The 8,406-nt window shown below is 36.3% G+C and overlaps 1 pseudogene; it reads left to right on the forward strand.

Moving 5' to 3' along the window:
• LOC101567129 overlaps nucleotides 1-6,988 on the forward strand; it is a 67,884-nt pseudogene extending 60,896 nt beyond the window's left edge.
• The last annotated feature ends 1,418 nt before the right edge of the window (nucleotides 6,989-8,406 follow it).

Genomic DNA, 8,406 nt, shown 5'->3' on the forward strand with positions numbered 1-8,406 from the left:
GCATTTAACATCATATAAGAGTACAAGTTTTTAAAGCAGGTATAAATGATCTGGATTTCTTCAGGGTCTGTTGTAATTTCACCCTTTTCTTTCCTATTTATACAGATTTGAGTCTTTTCCTTTTTAAGAGGACTGAACAATAGTCTAATAATTTTATTTAATCTCTCAAAGCACAAATTTCAATTCTTTTGTTTTTTTATATTTTGTTTTTAGCCTTCACTGCATTAATTTCTGGTTTGATCTTTATAATTTTGTCCTCCTTAATGAACTTTTGTTTTAGCCTACTCCTCATTTTCTAAAGGTTTGATATGCACCAATAGTTGTTCAATTGCCCTTACTCTGTTCTCTTCATATAAGTATTCACTGTTATGAATTTCTCTCTTACAACTGTTTTTATTGTGTCACATATTTTCTAGTATGTTGTATTGTCATTATCATTTAAATATAGAAACTGCCTAATTTCCACCCTATTTTCATGTGTGAATAACTGGTTGGTGCAGGAGAGTGCTATCGAATTTCCAGTTTCATTGCACTAATGTCTGATAATATTTATGGAAAATTTCATTTCATTTGCATTCACATAAGCAATTATATGTGATAGTATTTGGTCTCATGTGAATCTGAAAAGAATGTGTAATCTGAGATTGAGTGGAATACTATGTAGACACATACTAAGTCCATTTGTTCAAATTGATCATTCCCTTTTCAAAGATGTAGTGGCCTTCTTTGTCTCAATGAGCCTTGACTTGAAATTCACTTTGTAAATGGAAGAGCCACCCCTGCCTCTTAGAGTTCCCTATCACATGGTGTATTGTTTCTCATTCTTTGAATTTCAGTCTATAAATTCCATTTGAAATTAAATTTGTCTCTTTTATGTAACATATTGTTGGATCTTGAATTTTGATCCATTATCCCTGTCTATCTTTTTATTGGTGAATTAAGACCACTAACATTGATAGTTGTAACTGGTATTTTTCGGACTTATCCTTTTCATATTATTTTCCAATTGCTGGCCCTCACTTTTTACCTCTCCTTCAGTTTAATTTTTTTGTCTTGCATGATGGATACATTCTGTTGCGTTTTATAGAATTTTAGTCTTTGTAATGTCTTCCTAGAATGTCCCTCAAAACATTTCAGAATTCTGGCTTAAAGCTCATTAATTTCGTCAGCTATTCTTTGTCATGGAAGCATTTTATTTTTTATCAGTTTTGAAAGATAGTTTTGCAGGGCACATCAATCTTGGTTAAATGTTGTTTTCTATAATAACTTGAAATACTTCAGTGCAAGCTCTCTTTGATTTGAGAGCTTGTGAAAAGACATCAGCTGTGATTCTGTTGGGTTTTCCTTTATATGTGATTTTACTCCATATCAGCATTTAATACTCTACTGAGGCATTGAATTTCTAAAAACTTGACAATAATATGTCTGGCTGTAATTTTTATCATTTATGATTGTACTTCTACAGTCTTCACATATGTAAATGTCAAATTCTCCTTTGTATCAAAGTAGTTTTCTGCAATGATGTCTATAAACAGTCTTCCTGTTGTGTCATTCTGTGCTATCTGCTGCTTTTTCATTGACTCAAATCAGTTGTAAGCTATTGTTCTTTGCCTCATCTAGCAGATGCTGTATTTTTTAAGGTTATTTGTTATTTTAAGTAATTTTTTCATGATTGTTAATCACAAGCCTTTCTTCTATAGCTGAGATTCTGTACTCACATTGACTTAATCTGCTGTAAATATTTCATTTCTTTTCATTTATTTTTCTTTTAGTTTCAGGATTCTTTATTTAATTTGTAATTTGTAAAATATACTATGGCATATTTACTGCATTTAAGACAATAATCCTCTCAACAGAGCCGAGAGCAGAATTTTCCTTGAATGTACATAATTATTTCTCTTTTAAAATAATTTTATTGAGAAACAAATAGAAATGAGACAGTTTCAAAACCGATTAGTAGGAAAGTTTCAATAATTAATATCTTGCATGTTGTTGTCTTCTTAGTGGTCATACAAAGCACAAGATGCAGACATGATATCTTGTCCACAAACACTATTAGAGTAAACAATTCTGTTCACTTAATTAAGAATAAGTAGTTGTATATCTATCTTATTTTGAATATAGAGATACAAAATGGTCCTTCATTTGTATCTCCTTTTTTCATTTGGCTTTGTCAGAGAAGGGTATTCCATTGTCATTTAAATATTGTAGATGTGTGAATTCAACAAAATATTCCAATATAGTCCTGTAGTACATAATAGTAGTGGGTTTCCATAGGACTGGCAATGTCAAAATTATTGACTTGAGCCTTTTACAGCTCAGCATATTAATATGAATTTACTTATTATACTTCATTTTATACTTTTCTGTTGTATTGTTTATTTTTATTTTTGTATTTTTTCCATAATTTTATTGAGAAACAAATAGCAATGAGACAGTTTCAAACCAAATTGGTAGGGCAGTTTCAGTAATTAACACATTGCATTCTTCCTAGTGGTTAATTGCTGTACAAGATGCGGACTTGATATCCTAAATGGATAACGGCTACTTTCATTTATTCATTTTTATTCTTTTGCAGAACTGGGCATTGAACTCAGGCCCGTGCACTTGACAGGGAAGCCCTTCTTCCACTGAGCCATCTCCCTGGGCCCTGTTGGATGGTTTAGATCAAGATAAAGCAAGAGCTGTATAACAAGAAATGTAACTTTTGCATCTGACTAGGTCGGGTCGAATCCCTTCAGTATTTGTTCTTAAATGTTATACCACAGTTTGTAGATCTTTTGTCAGTGTCAGCCATGTGGATGAGTTATGGCCATTGCTTGACCAATTTGTTCTCTGTGACAGTCTGAGAGAATATTTTCTCTCCATGTGACTCTCCTTAGGCACACTCTGCATCATGGATCACTTTCCTCTGTGGCTCCATAATATCTTTGGTCAGAAAATTTCGTACACAACTGAGGTGCATGATGTTACAGTACAGGTTCCAATATGTTCTGAGTCTTCACTGCCCATGAAAGGCTAGGGCCAAAATGTTGGCTGTCCTTGTAGCCCTTCATTTTCTCTAATTTTTGGTCTGCAAACTTAGGTTGTTCACTCTCCAGAAGGGAAGCTTAATATTATTACCCTATAATCTAGGCATTTGAACTTAACCTCACTATCTGTCTGAATATTTAACATAAAACAAATAACACGGGTAATACTTGAAAGAATAAAGAATTGGGACCTCCTCTTATTGAGAAGTTTTTGCACATTCAAAGAAATTACCAGCAAAGTGAAAAGACAACCCACAAATTTGGAAGGAGTCTTAACTAATAAACACTCAGACAAAGGCCTGCTCTCTAGATTTTACAAAGAACTAAAAAACATTAGGGCCCCAAAACTTAAAGACCCAATCCAGAAATGGGTATCTGAGATGAACACACATTCCTCAGAGGATTAAATTAAAGAAGTGAATAAATATAGAAAAAATGCTCCACATCACTAGCCATCATGAAATGCAAATTAAAAGGACACTGAGATATCATCTCACCCCAGGAAGAATGATTATCATAAAGAGATCAAGCAACAACAAATAATAGAGAGGCTGTGGGGAAAAAGGTACCATGCTGCACTGCTGGTAGATATGTAGCCTGGTTGAAACCATTATGGAAATCAGTGTGGAGACTCCTTAGAAATCGAGGACTGGAAATCCCATTGAAACCAGCTATTCCACTACTGGGAATTTTCCTGGAGGAACTGAAAACATCATATCCTAGTGATATATGTGTACCTATCTTTATAGCAGCACAATTTGTGATAGCCCAATATTGAAAACAACCAAGATACCTGTAACCAGAGGAATGGATGAAAACAATATATTATTTTTGTACAGTGGAGTATTACTTAGCTATAAAGAAAGATTAATTTGAAGCCTTTATTTTTAAGTGGATGCCACTTGAGTATATACTCATAAGCGAAATAAACCAGACCCACATATGTAAATATCACCATAGTTTCCCTAGTATATGAACTCAAAAGAGGACATAAATAGAAAAGTATACCACAATTAAAAGGAAAGTGAGAATTTAAGGATTAAACAATGAAGCGAGGGCAAGGAGTAAAGCTAGGAACCATGATGGGGCAAAACCATACATTTTCATGCACATTATAGTTAAGGCAATGATCCTGAGACTCTTAAGCAGGTTTTTGAAACTAGCAGTTAATTGCTAGAATTCTCACCCTGACTAACTGTATGCTGATACTTGTGAATTAAGCAACTGCACGGAAGATAGCAATGTGTGATATTAGTGTCATGCTTGGAATGCCTGTCATTCTGGTCTTCTAAATACGTACTGCTTGTCATGTCATACCAATTATTGCCATACTTTCTCTTAAGTAAATGTGTGTTTGAAGAACAGGGTAATAAATGAAAAGAAGAGAAAAGAAAAAAAAATGTCGCAGGACTGTCCTGGTACAATGCTGTATATGATTAGATTTCTAAATTTCTGTTTAATAATTTGTAATTGTTTATTCCTATTTTTAATTTTTAAGTGTTTTTATTTTTTACTTCATATTTATACAGACTTAAATTTTAACATATCAATGCTTGATGGAAAATATATGTTCCATGTTATGTCCAATATGTTTGATATTCAGACAGATAGTGAGGTTATGATGTGGATACTTTCAATGGATCTTATATTCTCATGGGTATCTGCTTGAATTTGCCTTATGGATTCTATTTCTTTCTTAAGTTGAGCATTCATGGCTTCAGTAATTTTCTTAAAGTTCTCTATTTTCTGTTTGTACCAGCTCTAGAGTCACTAAGCATTGTTTTCCTTGTGGCACCTTCTTTATAGTTATCTGAGAAATTATTTCCGATTCGATTCTTTTTCTGGAGACTCACTCAATTGCTTTGTTGTTACCACTGCAGAGAACAGGTGGGTGGCTTTCAGATTATCCTGCCTCATTGACATCTGTGTTTATCTTTGGTGAAGTGCATATCTGAAGTTACATCTTATTTATGTGTCTTTTCATTTTCTTTCTTGTTTTTAGTTTAATTCACGTGACAATTCTTCTAAATTGCCTATCTTGTTTTTGCTTTATTGCTTGAATTTAGAACTCTTAGAAAATGACTACTTTTCCAAGGTATCTTCCAGGTGTAGCTAATTATTAGGTTTTCGAGTCTGTTTCAAGATCCTACCTCTTCAATTTGTTTGGAAGGAGAAATTCCTGCTCCACCCCTGGTTCATTAGCACCCTGCCCACAGTATTTTCTGTGACCATTATTCAATCTGTCTTAGAAGATTAGGAAGAACATCTGTTTAGAGCAATTGTGACTTTTGGATATAGCACTGCCATGATCAATGATGATAGAGTCAAGCACAGCCTTGAAAATTACAAACTTAGCTAACCATTAATTTATACTTTTAACTGTAGAAACTGTATTTGTGATTTTAAAACAAACCAGAAAATTATATATACTCATTAATATGTTACTTTTTTCCTGAGGACTTAAAATTCAAAATGTGTTATGGAGAAAATAGAAAAGTGAGCTTTTTTGCAACAGGTTTGCCATGACAGCACAGGCATAGTGAAAGCCACCACTAAATCCAAGCCAACATAGGAAAGGAAAAGACTCACATTAATATCGTCGTCATCAGACACGTGGACTCGGGCAAGTCCACTACCACTGGCCATCTGATCTACAAATGCCGTGGCATCAATAAAAGAACCATTGAAAAATTTGAGAAGGAGGCTGCTGAGATGGGGAGGGTTCTTTCATGTATGCCTGGGTGTTGCACAAGCTGAAAGCAGAATGTGAACATGGTTTCACCTTTGACATTCTCTGTGGAAATTTGAGACCAGTAGGTATTATGTGACCACCCTTGATGTCCCTGGACACGGACACTTCATCAAAAGCATGATTGCAGGCACATCTCAAACTGACTGTGCTGTCCTGGTTTTGCTGCTGGTGTTGGTGAGTTCAAAGCTGATATCTCCAAGAATGGGCAGACCCATGAGCGTGTCTTTCTGTCTTACACACTGGGTGTGAAACAACTAATTGTTGGAGTTAACAAAATGGATTCCACAGAGCCACCCCACAGCCAAAAGAGATACAAGGAAATTGTTAAGGAAGTCATCACCTACATGAAGAAAATTGGCTGCAACCTTGACATTGAAGCTTTTGTGTCAATTTCTATTTGGAATTGTGACATTACGCCAGAGGCAGGTGCTAACATGCCTTTGTTCAAAGGATGGAAGGTCACTCATAAGGATGGCAATGCCAGTGGAACCACACTGCTTGAAGCTTTGGATTGCATCTTCCCACACACTAACCCCACTGACAAGCCTTTGTGGCTGACCCTCCGGGATGTCTACAAAATCAGTGGTATTGGCACTGTCCCTGAGGGCCGAGTGGAGACTGGTGTTATCAAGCCTGGCATGGTGGTCACCTTTGCTCCAGTCAATGTCACAACTGAAGTCAAGTCTGTTGAAATGCACCATGAAGCTTTGAGTGAAGCTCCTCCTTGGGACAATGTGGGCTTCAACGTCAAGAACATGTCTGTCAAAGATGTCTGGAGTGACAATGTGGCTGGTGACAGCAAAAAACGACCCACCAATGGAGGCAGCTGGTTTCACTGCTCAGGTGATTATCCTGAACCATCTCTGCCAGATCAGTGTGGGCTATGCCCTTGTCCTGGATTGTCACACAGTTCACATTGCTTGCAAGTTTTCTGGGCTGAAGGAAAAGATTGATCTCCATTCTGGTAAGAAGCTGGAAGATGGGCCCAAGTTTTTGAAATTTGCTGATGCTGCCACTGCTGACATTGTTCCAGGCAAGCCCATGTGTGTTAAGAGGTTCTCTGACTACCTTTCTCTGGGTGTTTTTGCTGTTCATGATATGAGAGAGACAGTTGCTTATGAGTGTCATCAAAGCTGTGGACAAGAATGCTTCTGGCATTGGAAAGGTCACCAAGTCTTTCCAGAAAGCTCAGAAGGTTAAATGAATATTATCCCTGACACCTGACACCCCAGTTTTAATCAGTGGTGAAAGAACTGTTTCTCCCAATTGGCCACTTAAGTTTAACAGTGAAAGACTGGTTAATGATGGTAATGCATCATAGATCTTTCAGAAGGAAATGAGAATGATTTGTGGACCTTTTTCTGTGTGGCAGTTTTTAAGTTATTAGTTTTTGAAATCAATATTTTTTAATGAAAACAACTTGACCAAAAGTCTGTCACTGAATTTTGAGACCTATTAAAACAAAGTTTAATGAGAAAAAAAAGAAAAGACAATAGAAAAGTAAAACAAGTGGAATTGATTAGAGGTAAGTCTGGAGGTTAAAGGGAAATCACAATAACTTTGGGAATTTCGTGAAGAAAACTGGAGGGAAAGAGCAAAGGAAGACATAAAAGAACAAAACCACAACCATGAAAGTCTAGAAACTACATTCATATTCATTTAAACAAAGATCAAACAATGAAGAAAAAAACCAAAAGTATAACAACAACTGAAAACAAATGACAGAGAGAGAGAGAGGGAAAGAGAAGAGAGAGAGACAGAGAGAGACAGAGAGAGAAATCTCTTTTCAGGCTTTTTTCTGCCATTACTGTTAAACAAAGTATGAAGATGGACCCCTACTCCTTGTTAATTTATTCCAGCAAAACAGTAGCATTTTGGTGGCACAGTAGATAAGCTCAGCAAGCCTGCACCTTCTGCCTGAGACCTCATTCAGCCTGCAGCCATCAGTGCACCTTCATGGGACTGAGCCCACTGGAAGCTGGTAGATTGATCCAGCACATGGCCTGAATAATGAACTCAGTTGATCCTTCTCCAAGTTGGCTGATGCCAACTGGTCTCTCAAATGGGACTACTGAGCCCTCAGCACTAACTGCTAACTAGTGCTGTTCTTCACGTGTCCCACTTCCCTCTGTAGCTGTGTCTCACTTGAAGGTCTCTAGGGTCACCAGCAGTTACTGCATATCTGCAGGTTTGAACTGCTCTTCTTGAAAAGTAAGTTTCAATTCTGGAAGAAGACAACCCTAGCTACCTGTTTTTTCTTTACTTTAATTTCTTTCTTTATTCTCTCTGTCAGCATTAATTCACACTTCAGATCTTTACAGTGTCCAGGGGACTCACTTCCCTCCTTCTTGTCTTCCTAGTGAGTCTCAGAAAGACTCTTTTATACTGCTTAGCACTCCATAGTCTTGTTACTCGATCCAGATATCATTTTATAAAACAAGAAAAATATGCTTAAGTTGTATGAATTTTTTATGCTAACTCTAAAGCACTAGTATGTTCAGATTCTAGTTAATGTCTCTAGTCTGTCAAAGTCTTGCCTAATTTTAAGTCACTCTGGCCCTACAATAAGTCTCTAGGTACTTACCAAAGCACATGTTGTTAGAAGTTGTTACACTGAAAAAT

The sequence above is a fragment of the Octodon degus genome, unplaced genomic scaffold (genome assembly GCF_000260255.1).
Source record: "Octodon degus isolate 3935 unplaced genomic scaffold, OctDeg1.0 scaffold00117, whole genome shotgun sequence".
Classification (NCBI taxonomy): domain Eukaryota; kingdom Metazoa; phylum Chordata; class Mammalia; order Rodentia; family Octodontidae; genus Octodon; species Octodon degus.